The sequence below is a fragment of the Poecilia formosa genome, unplaced genomic scaffold (genome assembly GCF_000485575.1).
Source record: "Poecilia formosa unplaced genomic scaffold, Poecilia_formosa-5.1.2 Scaffold79, whole genome shotgun sequence".
In the NCBI taxonomy this organism is placed as follows: Eukaryota; Metazoa; Chordata; class Actinopteri; order Cyprinodontiformes; family Poeciliidae; genus Poecilia; species Poecilia formosa.
Genome location: NW_006800018.1, coordinates 2,050,483 through 2,064,377, shown reverse-complemented (window position 1 = coordinate 2,064,377; position 13,895 = coordinate 2,050,483). Strand labels below are relative to the sequence as shown.

The 13,895-nt window shown below is 39.6% G+C and overlaps 1 protein-coding gene across 2 annotated transcripts in view; it reads left to right on the top strand.

Annotated features, from left to right (window-relative positions):
• Positions 1–13,895, top strand: part of ntm (neurotrimin) — a 276,837-nt gene that overhangs the window by 122,770 nt on the left and 140,172 nt on the right. The window lies entirely within an intron of this gene.

Sequence of the window (13,895 nt, the reverse complement as noted above, 5' to 3'; positions counted from 1 at the left end):
GCTGCTTATATTTCTAAAAAAAAAAACGCTGCAGTGTTGCCGTGGTTACACATCCTAATAACTGTAAGTAAAAAAAGAAAAAAAAAAAAGTAGGAGGAAAAATCCTTCCAGCTACACATCATCCAAAAGCAGAGGGAATAATTGTTCAAGTTGCAACGCCTCAGACATAAACATCATGTTTTCATAGTCAACTATAAAAACAAATCAACATTAACGCTGGAGAGCTACTCCAACTCTAAACTGCCTTTGTGTTCAAATCCAGGAGCCTGATTACTGATTGTTTTTGGGGTTTTCTGTTCTGTACAACTTTGCTTTCATTTATTCCAGTTTGCTGACATCATGTGCCACTTTTGCCCTCACTGTGCAAAAAGAAAACTTGCCTAGAGCAACAAAAATGGATTTTATAAATATGTGCAAAGTGAAATGTTTTATTACGAAAGCTAAAAAAAAAAAAAGAAGAGGACAATGAAAACAGACAGTATGCTTCCTATCTTGTTACTTATAAAAGTCTGCAAATTTTGACATAGCCACTTGCAGAATAAATTTCTTACTGCATCCATAATCAAAAGAGAAGAGCCACAGTGGAGGGGCCAAAGAGCCACAGGTTGCACACCTCTGATATAAACCCATCCCAGGTTAATGGGGAGCAGCAATTGCTCCTCTTTGTGACTCCTAATCTAGTTGCTCCTCCTTGGCACTGTTTTCACACCTGTACGGTCCAGATCAGGGGTCAAACAGGGTCAAGCTACGTCACAGAAGAGTTGAAAAGGCCACAAATTGCAAGTGACATTTTCATGCCTATTTTGGTTCAAAATAGCTGAAAAAAACACGACGCAGCCCGGACTTTTGACATGTTTACCAAAACGCCGCTTCCATACAAGCAGCACCTGACTGTGACTTTTCAGTGCTTTGAGAATCTGAGTGTAATTTGCACAGCATGGTTCCCACGCAGCGAGGGGGCAGATAATCGTCACTGTGCGCTCTGCGGAGCAACAGACTTACATTACGGCAGCTGAAAGAGGGTCTGGGTGGAAATGGCTTCTGTTGCAGCGGGTTAAGATCCATCTGTTGTAAGATAAAACTAGTGATCCAAGTCCAGGCAGTCAGGTTCAGACTCCCTGAAGCGTGTCTGTGTTTAAGGTTTTACTCATCCCATCTTTAGAGATCGAAAGATTCAAGCTGCCGTTTTGCTATCCTGAAGTTTCTCAAAGAGAGCAAATACAAACGGTGAGATCACATAGCTGGAGAGAAATAAATCATGATTTGCACTTTAAGCTTCAGGAGCACATTATTTAGACACTTTCCTCTTTTTTTTTTCTTTGTAAGAACGATGTAGCTGTTTCACAATATTTTTGGTTCAAACTACACAATATTTCTATGTTTAATCTTTTACAATATATTATTGTTGTCAATAATGTTAATCCCATTTGATATATTCTCAGCTCTTTTCTCTTTTAAGACATGTATTCTTTTTGTTTTAATCGGTATTCCCAACAGACAAATGATATCTTAGTCATGTGATTCATTCTGCTTTAATTGATCATCTACTGTAATTTCTCAACTAGCAACTCTTTGGAGTTCTAGTTATCAAACTGTTCTCTTTTGGTATTTGCTATAAGAAATTTGTAAATATTGATAATCACTAATGTTTATTTAAATATTGGCTGGCAGAGTTCAACTTAAAAAGAAAGAAACAACAAAAAAAAGGGCCCTTTTAAAATTCTAAAAAAAAAAGATCCACAGACAGTCTGGAGGACAATGTGTGGCCCTCCAGATGTCAGAGGGCTTCAGTTATAGATTCAGGATAATAATTGTGGCCTTAAATATTATTTTATCAGTCAAATCAATTTGGTTTTTATTTTAATAGGGCCATATTAGATAGAGTTTTACGTAGTATGAGAAGAAATGCCTTCCCTCTTCAAGCTATCGTTGGTTTGCAACAACAACTCGTACTTTTAGATGCATCAACATTATCAGCAGAACAATTGTACAGTATTTTTGTGAATAAGGTTTTTCAAACAAAAAATTTTGTGATACATAAAACAGACATGTAAGCAAATCTTAGCTGGATTTGCATTTTCTTCATATGAGATTGTCCCGACACTGACGAGATTTCAGTTTTCCCACACATTTGCACCATCTATTCTGTTCGTGCTCATTCCGATTGCAGAATTTAATTAGCTATTTAAATATATTTTTAACATGCTACCAGCATCATGTTGTACTTTCCAAAACAGTCTGTGGCGACAGACTGCTTGCAGAAAAACTCAAATTAGGGCGAGCGAGAAAACAGATCATGCATTAAACTGAGTAAAAACACAAACTATGGCCTCATCTATTTCAGTTATCCCCGACTGTCACAACACCTGAATCTCACTTGGCTTGCTGCTGAATGTTCCCTTTTGCTTGCTATTAAAGTTTCGAAAACGTTCTGTTCGTTTCTGGTTAAGGAGATGATGCGAGTCGGTCGGCTCCTTTTCAGACATTTCTTCAGGAACGTCAGAAAACGGTAGTGCAGGTCAAGCGAGGGTCAGTCCCAGGCTGGAGAAAGGCAATGTTCCGACATCCAGAACGCCATTTTAAGCCGTAGGATGACTTCAGTCAAGATATGCATAGAGTGTTAGTTCTATAGTTATTTCTTGCTCACTGGTACACAAGGGACGATGATTAGGGAGAATGTTAAGCCTCCTGGCTCAGTACTGTGTTAAGCCAGGAGGTCCAGCTTAACATAACGTGCGAGACCATGCAAGGGCACCGTCAGAGGCCAAACAAGAAGCTTAAGAAAAACCTGTTGAAATTACAAGTCACCTTTCTGATAAGAGACAGATATAATCTTGGAACTCCCTTCCTTTGGATTTCTGACCAGATCTGATCTCCAGAGATCTCCCACACCCAGACAACAAGATGTTGAAACTGTGACTGAGATGTTTGTGTTGCTGGTGCTCACACGCGGCGGCACTTCTTAAAAAGCCATCAGGTAGCTGCAGCCCAAGTTGAGAGTATACTGAATACAAAATGGGACGATCAGTTGCCAAAACATTTAGGCGTGCTCAATGCTGACCTCAACCCACTGGGACAGTGGATGTGCTCCACACAGGCCTCAGTGCCACCTGGGCCTCCCGGGAACAAGACAGACACCAGTCATCTGACTGAGACGACAATGACTTGGCTGCACCGAATGATGGAAACTCCTGCTAATGACCTGATTATGTCACTCGGGTGTGTTTAAGCCGAGACGCCCCTAAAACTTGCAGTACACCCGCCGTCGAGGGCTGCAGTTGTCGTTCTAGTAATCGAACAATGCAGTCAAGTTTAGTTTCTTCTTTGAATTTGGTGAAAAGTGTTCTGTCTAAGGGAAATCAGCCGATTACATCGAATCTCTGACCTGCAGCATTCGCTCCTACTTGATGAACACGCAGAGACAGTGGACAGCTAATTTCATTTAGTTGTACCAGAGCAGGGCTGACTAATAATTGCTTTTGCAAAAATGAGGGAACTTATCAAGCCAGCCGTAAGTCAGTGAATGAGGTGCAGATGAGTATTTATTGGTATTTAGACTTTCAGCTGTTACCTAAAGGAAGTTGATTACAGAGTGACAGTCTACAAACATGAAGTAATTACTTTGTGCCAATGTTCAGTACAAGTATAATCTTGCAATAGCAGCAGGAGGAGTATTTAAAATTATTCTAAGACTTAGAATAATACTTATTCTCAGACTATAATGGTGTATTGTCAGCAATACAGCAGTATGTAAGTCGATGGGAAAGTGGTTCTTTTTCTCATTCGTATTTTCAGGCAGCAGCACATTCATAATCATTGTTTCAGTCAAAATTTTAATGTAGTTTTATTACTGTATTAGTAAAGGCAATATGGAAAGAATATGGAAACGCTGGAGAAATCAGATTTTTTTTTTGGAGTTCAGGCTGGCTGGGACAAGTCTCTTTAATCTTCTTAGACATTATGAAAAAAAAAAAAACAGGGGCAGCTGAAGGTTAAAATGGGAGGAAGAGAATATGAGGATTCCTCATGTGCAAGCTACAGACTTAGGTTGTCTTAAACTGAAGGGTGAGGTGGGACAGGAAGTGGCTTTTCTTTTTTTTTTCCCCCCCAGATGTACATTTTGTAATTCCACTAATTAATTTCACTAACATGTGTTGCCTCTAACTGTCCACCTGTTTGCTATTTTGAGGTTATTTCCAAGGAAATGCATCACAGTTAACTTTCAGCGAACCTTAAAATGACAAAGGCAGCATGTTCTGATAGACATGCTCCATCAGAACAGACTTCGCCAGGTTGAAATAATAATAATGTACCCAGGGTGTTTTTCTAGCAGCTTAATTGGTCTCTCTAAATTGTCCCTAGGTGTGAGTGTGTGTGTGCATGGTTGTGTGTCCTGTCTGTCTCTGTGTTGCCCTGCGACAGACCGGCGACCTGTCCAGGGTGTACCCTGCCTCTCGCCCTAAACGTTCGCTGGAGTTAGGCACCAGAACCCCTCTTGACCCCACTAAGGGACAAGGGTGTATAGAAAATGGATGGATGGATGGATGGATGGTGTTTCCTTAGCATGTGGATCCATAATGTCACCATCACAGAGCCGTGTCATCAGAGTCCCATGCATCACAACAGGAGGTGACCTGGAGTCGTACCTCATGGCTCCACATCCCCTCAGCGTAACCACACGTACAAACAATGGTGATCTCTGTTGACAACATTCATTTTTAAACATCAGTCGCAGCATCGCTCCAAAAGTCTCTGCTTTGTTGTGAACGGCAGCCTAAAAATGACATGGTTTCTGAACCCACAGCAACGTCTGCAGTTCATGAGGGCTGGTGTAAAGCATCCTGTTGTGTCTGGACTCGCACAGACGCAGTCGTATAGTTACATCTGTGACAATAGTCTGTTCTGGGAGAGTGAAGCCATCCTGTGCTGGCACCAATATTGGCCTAATATTGGGCTCTGTGAGCCCAGCATGTCACACTTGTGACAACCCACACAGTAACCCCCGTCATCACTAACCCAATTCACACAGCCGCTATCGGTGTGTATCAAATTATGTTTGACTTGTGGTGTTCTTCATGGACCATAAAACCTCATCAGTGATTGTGTTTTACATAACACCGGATCCCCTAGTTATGAATAAGGTGAAATAAAACTGTTTAGAGGAGCTGTGGATTACCCCCCCCCAGCAGCTCATATGTGATTATTGCATATGAACAAGTCAGCATGGTAATTATGGCACAGAAATACACATCAGATGGTTCTACTCTGCACAGCTTCAAATAAACAACATGTCAGCGCCCAAAAATCTTAAGCCTTACAAACAGTCTAAAAACCAGCAGGGGGTTTTCCACTGGCTGTATCCATCTTTTCCCCTTCATTTGTCAGAGGATGGCAAGCCTGTTTAGACACAGAAATGAACAAATCAACTAAATTGTTCTTCTGCATTCACGTCAAGCTATTTTTTTTTTTTATTTTTTTTTGTAGTAGTTTTCCAAGCATCCTGGAAAGCCTTAAGGACTACGATAATGATGACAGTCATGTCGTGATTATAATTTGAATGGCAAAGCCAAGGCGTATAGCTAAGAAATGAGAAAGTTAAAAGAGGCCATAAATCAAATGTCAGTGAAGCCAATTGCTCATCATTTTATTGAAGACATTGTCGGGGCAACTGTTGCTGATAAGATGCACAAGGTCTAGATGCACTTAGGACAGTGCGTCTTGTTTTCGGAAGCTCTTTCTTACGCCGCAGGAAAAAAAAAAAAAAAAAAAGACAGCCATAGACACGCTAAGAAAGGACACCAAGCTGCACAGAGACGCTTCAGGTTTCTACCGTCAAATTACGTCATTTAGATTCGTGGCACGCAGAAAACTGATGATGTACAGGGACCAACAGTGTCCCAGCAAACCTGGCGATTAAAATATCAATGTTATTCATGTCACCTTCAGGGTAGGTGCACACCTGTTTATGTGATGCCTGGTTCTCGTGCTTTTTAGTATCCGTTTCCATGCGGCTTCGTTATTGACTGTGTAGGCAACTGCTATCGATCGGCCTGGCGTTTGAAGATAAAGTTGACAGTTTGTTGGGAAGAACGAGCACAGAAAAAGCAACTTTGGTATTCAGATGGTTTGGAATTTGACGAATTAATTGGCCTTTTTTTTTGCCAGTCGCCTGAAAAAGTCAAAATAAAATCTTTAAAATGAAAAACAAGAAAAAAAAAAAGGAGGACATTGTTTACATTTTAAGGACTCGCCTTGGCTGACGGGATCTGCTCGTATCCCTTTAAAACGAGGAATGCAGTTACGGGTTTATCTAGGATACTGTCAGACAAATAAATGTATAACCTTCTGTTCTGTGAAGCACTGGAGCGTGCAGCCTCCTGCAGGATGCAATAAAATGTTGCTAACGCAGCTGAGCTCGGAGAACTTGAGATGAATTTATTAAAACAGCTGTCTGGCACGGAGTCGTGGTTCGATGGAACCAAACTGTGACTCTCCTTTGGCCAATCAACGCCGAAGCAGAAAAACATAACTAAATAAATCACCCACTCTTTAGGATAATGAAACATGGCCTCAAAATGCAAAAAGTAATTGTTTTTCTTTCTTTCTCTATGTGTTTTTTTCTAGGTAAGTGGAAAAAAAAAACTGCTGTAGCCGATTGAAAGTGGACTGCCTTCAGGTATCGCATTCAGCCGCTCACCATCGTTGTTTTGTGAAGTTAACATGTGGACTGAAAATCAGGTGACTTGATGGAATAAAACCTGGCAACAACTTGACTGAAACAGTTCTTACCAGCACAGAAAGACGATCTGTTGATCTGTTGCACACCTCGACTTGGCAGAAGCCGTATTGCTCCAGTCAGCTGATAAAGTGTTTTAAATTTCTTGCTACTCTAAAGGGCTGTTATAAGAAAAGTAAGTTTTGCAGGATTCAAGATTTGTTTTGGAGTACTTGGAGACGATGACTCCACAGATGACACCATCACATTGTTAAAATGCTTGACTCTTGAAAGTAAAACAATTTTCAAGTTCTCTTAAAATATTTGCTACAACTCTGCTGATGTCATTCAGCATGGCTGCAAAAATAATTCCCTCTCCATATGTTCTTCCTTTTTTGTCCAGTTTTGGTGATTTAAGGGCTTTTATTTTGTTGACTAAGCAGCGATAAAAGCAACGTGTGAAGTTCACATGTACGGTGGTCCAGCTCACCAGCACACAGACTGTCTGTCTGTTGCACTACAGTACGTTTTATTCTAAATATAACATTAATTCAGAATACTCTGAACAATTAGAACCCATTTCAATAGGATTGCCTGTTAAAAATAAGGTCAAATAAATAATCAGAACCAATGTGTAGATAAGTATTTTTACGCAGTGTGAGGTTATGACATTTCTGAAAGGACAAACATTCACCAACCTCAAGAGACTCCTGATTAAGTTGATGTTTTTGCTGTTGGAAAAGGTTTTCAAGAATTTTAGAGGCTACTGTGTAGTCAGTAAGTTAATCTGTCTGTTTCTATTTGTGGTGCACATGTCATAATGCATCCAGCACATTGTTTCCATGGTTTTTATTGTAAGTCATCTCAAAAAAATCTGTTTGCAAAGTAAACAGAGCCGACACTCTGCAGAACAAACCCACATTACACTGATACAGTTATGTTTTTACAAGTTTAGATGATATTTCCCTTTATATATCTCAATATCTCAATATTTGTCGACATCAATAAGATTTCACATTTCCCTGATAACCAAATGCATTACAAGAAAAAAAAAAAAAAATCATAAAAAAAAATGCCATAAAAAAATCAATGTTCTTGACATTACAAATAAAAAAACTAATATATACAAAAAATTTGATGTTCTCTCATCATTATCATCATTATCAGTTTAATAAAGATGCTCATCTCACCACTTCAAACTAAGCTTTATATCACTTATCCTGGGGGTCTTGTTGACTAAAAGCAGACCCTTCTTGTGATAGTTAAAGATCCCTGACAATCTAGAAAGAGTCCTCTACAAGAATCGGTTCTCTATTCCCATCCCTGATGCCCGGCCCCTGGGCAGGACACTGACTCCTTTATGATGGGCACAACTGAGTCAAACTCCGAGTCTCGGGCTCTAAAAGTCTGCTGGAGGCAGAGGGTCCTACCAATGGACAATCAAATCAAATATCTTTGAAAATGTGTCAAAAGTGAATGCAGCCTCACTGAAGACTGTATTTATAGTCCCAGAAATCTTCCTCTGCTTTTTGAAATTCTACAGCTGAAAATAAAAACTGCTGCATACCATGGGAAATTTGACCATGTTATCATTTCACCACTGGTATGCACATACTTATATATACATGAAAATTATGTTTTTTTCCCCCCTTCCTTTTATTCCATTCTTTCTTCTATGTTTGATCAGTGAGTACTTTTGTTGGCCCTTTCGTTTTCCTGGTGTTCCCTTGGTTCTGTCTCTGACCGCACAGTGTGGGCACTTCGTTTGATTCATATCAGCATCACAGTTTAATGGACCCGCAGGTCAGATGCCTCTTTTGCACAGCACATGCAGTTCCTGTTCCATTGTTCTTGACACAGCTGCCAGTATTATGTCCAAATGGCCCGATTCGGAAATAGTGTGCTACTGATTTCATTTGGGGTTTAAAATGAGAAAATCAAAAGAAAAAAAGTGTTGCAAAAAAGGATAAAAGCACACAGTTTTGGTACAGAGAAAAGCTCTCTTTCTAATCGTACGCTTCAGCGGTAGCACCATTAAGCTAATGTGCAGAGTAACGCTTTTGAAACAATTTATCAGCATAATGGGGAAAGGCTAATTGAGTGAATTCTTGTCCAATTGCCCAACTTCCTGGTAATCCTGACTGTAAGCCAGTCAAACATATAAGTCACAAATTTACACCTCCTGTAGTATGTGTATTTGAAAAGGGTGAATGCCCTTTGCCTGTGACAGATGCTCTACTTAAAGGGACAGTCCCTCCACATGTGCCCAAAGGTCTGTGACGGATAACATCCAACAGCAGAGCTAGGATGAGGAGAAAAAACACGAGACGCTTTCCCAGTCAGGATACAGCAGTCTGCATCAATTCAAATGGACATTCAGAGGAGGGAGCAGCTCCATCTAAGTGGCAAACAGACAGATGAAACCTGCTGGGGGAAAAAAAAAAAAAACATTGATCAACTCACTTCTTTGTTATGGATGTAAATATAACATTTTGTTCTGCATCATCTCAGGGTTAGATTCGACATGCTACAATATATTTCGTAATTGTCGATGTCGGACAATTAAAATCTCAGAGGTGACCTGAAAACGGAAGAAACGGAGTATATTTGTGATGCATGTAAAATTTCATAGACCTTCCTTTGTTTAATGGATCGCAGCACTTGCCATTGTCCATGGGTTTTGCCTCACTTTTGTGACATTTTCTCTGTTGTTCATTATTGTTAGTGAGGTCTCACGGTATAAAGTTGTTTATCACTGTCTTTGGGTCTTGGCATGTACCCAATATCATGCCTTGTGCTGATTTTTCTGTTTGTGCTTCTTATTTTTTATACTTCCTGTTTTTTTTTTTTCAATCTCCGTCCACAGCTGTTCATCGTTCCACTGATTAGTCTCACCTTGTTCTCCTTTGCATTTAAGCCTTTTAAGCTTCGGTGCTGATTTCTTCTGTTGTTCTCATCCACATTTAATGACTCCAGCCACTGATGTAGGCCTGTTTTGCATTGTAGAATCTTTTGTCAGTTCCGTGGACCTGCTTCTGCTCCACCTGCATTTTGGTCCCGCCAAACAAACCTTGTACCTGTTTTTCTTGAATGAGCAAAAACTTTAACAACAAGTAATTATAAAAATAGAAAGAAAAAAAAAACAATTCTGCTTACATGATGGAAATATAGTTTGGCAAATTGATGTCTCTCTTGAGATTTACTATCAAGTCATTTACTCAAATGAAATTATATGAAGGGTGATCGTTTGGTCCGTACTTAGACTCTTGTCTTGCCTCTCTTGATGCACTCTACAGCTACAGTCATCTGAGTATTACCACAGGATACAGGACTCAGTGATTTTGTCCTTTTAAGTCTCTACTGCTTGACTACCAGAGAAAAACACACAAGGAGGGCGAGATTAAGGGAACAGCGTATCTGGATTTTTTACTTTTTTCCCTTACTTTCTTTTTTCCTCCCTTCGTTTCTTCCTTTCAGCGGTGATGGCCTGTGTCTTGTGTGTCTTTGTGGCTACATACCTGGTGCATTGCATCAGTGGCTGCAGCCCAACTGAGTGCTGGATGATTTGCAGAAATGGGGACAATTTGCTGTAGCTTATGTGCAGGAGGTGCTGCCTTCCCACTTCCCCAACTCTTTAAATGTGGTAGGGGGACCTCCTGTGAAAAACGAGCTGCTGGCAAGACGGCAGTGTCAAAATAGCCTACAAATGAAGGAAAGTAAAGGAAATGACAAAAGTGGTGGGGGGAATGTGCAAACGTGTGAAGCTATTTGAAAAGAACATATCTGACACCGGTACTTAGCAAAACATGTTTTTCTTAGCTGCAGTTGGAATTTTCACAGTGAAGACTCACCTATGTCGGTGTACTTTGTGGAGAATTTATCCGTTCTCCAGGCTAAATTCTTGACGTGAAGTTGAAGAAGAGTCACTGAGTTCAATTCATGAATTCCATTTATTAATACCAAAATGCAGCCGGTCCATTTCTCATGCTACCTTTAGGAGCTAGCAGGACAAAATGGCAACAAGCCAGTTTTCCATTCCTTTTGTTAGCCTCTGTCTAAGCTACGCCCTAAAGAAGGCGTTCCCTAGAGTGTCATATCCTTTAGCTTTAGCTTTGCTACTAGCTAAAAGAGATAGAAGAAAAACAGAAATATTTATTCTCAACAACCTCCAATTAAAAAAAAAAAAGCTAATATAAAATGACTATAGGTTGGTGAGACAGTACATTGCAAATCATTTGTACCCATTCCCGCAAATTTCCTTGACATTTTCATCATGGATACCAACATAAGTTATTCTGCGTGCTGGAAAACCATCTATTCAAAGGCCAAAAATTGACTAAGGCCACTTTCTTTTACAAAATGCTAATTTTAAAGGGGGAAAGAAACTTAACACATTTACAAAACTTCATCATATGAACCAAACTACATCCAAAACGACTGTTTCTCCTGTTTTTATGATTATTTTTGTAGAAACCAACAACATTGTCTGTTTGCCAAAATGAGAAGGTGAACCCTTGCACCCTCGGATCTTTCGTTGATGATGAAACAGTTGTTAATGTTTAAATACAGACTTGTCCTTCATGCTTTTCAGTTAAGGCACCTTGTCACAAGCTGTGCCAGTCCTCCTCCTCCACCGATGCATTAAGCTGGATATTAATCTAATGTAATGCATCTCTAGAGAAAAGTGTTTACTCGCTCGCAGAGGCAAACTCAAGGTAAATGTGCCTTCGGCTTTGCTCGGATGCACTTGAAAGAATAGGTGCAGCGGTTTTTAGAACGTATATGCAAGAGAAAACACAAAGTGCCACAACGCGTTAGTGTGCTCCTTAGAGTTTGCTGTGTTGTTTATTTTGTTGCTTTGTTCAGTCCTCCAGCCAAGGCTGCAGACCATAGCAACAAATGACTACATTCTAGAAAGCAATTGGTTACACTAATGGATCAATTTAGCTCAGAGGAGAGTTGAAAAGCAAGCCGGGGCCGAGACAAGTTCAGTGCAAAAAGTGCTGACAGTTTTTGAGCTGATCACAGAAGAATGAAGAGAGGTTGCTTTGTAACTCTGCGGAATAACTTTAAGCGACTCTTTAGATGCAGCTACATTAAATATGTGTAGCCGAGTAGCATTCGATACTAAATTCATCTTTCAGCTTCCGAACCCGGAAGGGAAAATGTTGGTATTGGAAAAAGCATGAGGTGGATTAAAAACTCTGCTTAAGGAATTACACTTCCTGCTTTGGCTTTTTAGTTTAATTACAGTTTGTTCAATAACTATTTGGACGGTGACAACTTTTTTTCTAAGTCTGTCCAGAAACGTTCTGTACAGACTACAGACTCTGTTGTGTTGTTCAATGGAACAACACAACTGCAGTTAAAGAACAGACTTTCAGCTTTAATTCAACAAAAAAAGATTGCAGAAAAGTGTGAGCGACAAAAGCTTTTTTATTACAATAACTTTGCTTCAGGGACTCAAAAGTAATTGGACAGTTGATTCAAAGGCTGTTTTATGGGCAAAAACGGAAAATAAATCTTCCAAGGAATTGCTGCAATGCAAGAAGAGGCAAAATCTTCAGTTTGATGAAAAAAAAAAAGGACTTAAGACATCAGTGGAAGACAACAGTGGTAGATGATCACATATGCTGAGTAGTTTAAAGACTTTTATTTGAATTGTCTAGATTTTTTTTGTTTTCACCCAATTACTCTCTTCTGAGTCACAAAAGAAAAAAAAAAATGTTTAAGTAGGAGGCGTGTCACTCAGTCATCAGTATTTCTACCAACATGCATACAACTTTATCTGGCACACTGACATGATGTCATATTTGTAGTATTAATGACATTGGCACCTTTTCTTCTAATATAAATATTAACAATAGAAAAAAAGAATCGAAAAGGACATTGATAAAACAGCTAAGAGTTCTGGAAAAGCATTTTCTTGGCAAATGAACCACGATGAACCTCAGTCAGAATGATGGCGGAGCTAAAAGTGTGGCGAGTGGAACAGCTCCTGATTCAAAGCATGCTTTGACGACGCCAGCGAAGCTCTGGTGTTCATCCACGATGTGACACGGGACAGAAGCTGCCGAGTTAATTCTGGAGTGTTTAGAGACTTTCACCATCAGCTCAAATCCAGCTAAACGCAGTGAAATTTACTGGGCAGCATTTCATAACACAGATGGGCAATAACCCAAAACCTACAGGGAAAAGCAACTCGGTAGTTTGTCAAAATAAAAAAAAAAGAAGTGGCTGTTTGGAACCCATTGAGCATGCATGTTATTTGTTATAGACAGAGTCACAAACACAGCAACTGAAAGCCGCCTGGCAGAGTATAAAAAAAAAAAGAAAAAAAAAGAGGAAAGCATCTGGTGACGTCCGCGAGTTCAAGACCTCAATCTGTCTTTGCCAACAAAGGATTTTCAATCAAGTATTCAAAATGAAAATTTCCTCTTCAGTCTAAATTGTCCAGCTATCTTTCAGCACCTTTGAAATGAAGTTGTTGTGTTCAAAATGCGTTAGTTCGTCACATTTTTATGCAATCTCATTGTTCAAACCGTTGAATCAAAGCTGAACGTCTGCTCCACAACTGCCTCCGAGTCGTTTCATTTAGAGCTCACTGTGGTCATTTCCAGAACAGGAATTCAAATAAAGTTTCTCTTTATCTATATTTTCTTTTAGAAAACTAATTGTAAAATTGTAATGTCAGGGCACTTTACAATAAAACAAGGAAAAGGTGAATTCAGTCCAGTGATGCATGCATTCCAATTGATCCTAGTTATCAAACAATGTGGTCGAGTTCTGTTCATTGTTGAAGTTTCATTGCCTTGCAGCATTCGTTCCTCCTGGACGAATGTGTAGCAACAATAAACACAAATCACTTGCACCGTCTCTTTGACTTTGCACATAAATTCCATATTAAAAAACACATTTCTATGATTTTCTCTTTTTTTTCTTTTTTTTTTTTTCTTACGTCTCCAAAACATCCTTTCCCGGAGCAGAGATAGATAGATAAATAAATAAATGAATGAATGAATAATCCACGTATTTGCATGGACCAGACTGAAGTAGTGAAATTCTTTACATTGGAGGCTCATTTAATGACATCCAGACTGAATGACTCAGACGTTTCGTTTTTACAGATTCTGGCCCCGATGTTCATGCTGTGCTTGGTAAATATGCAAACCAACCATTA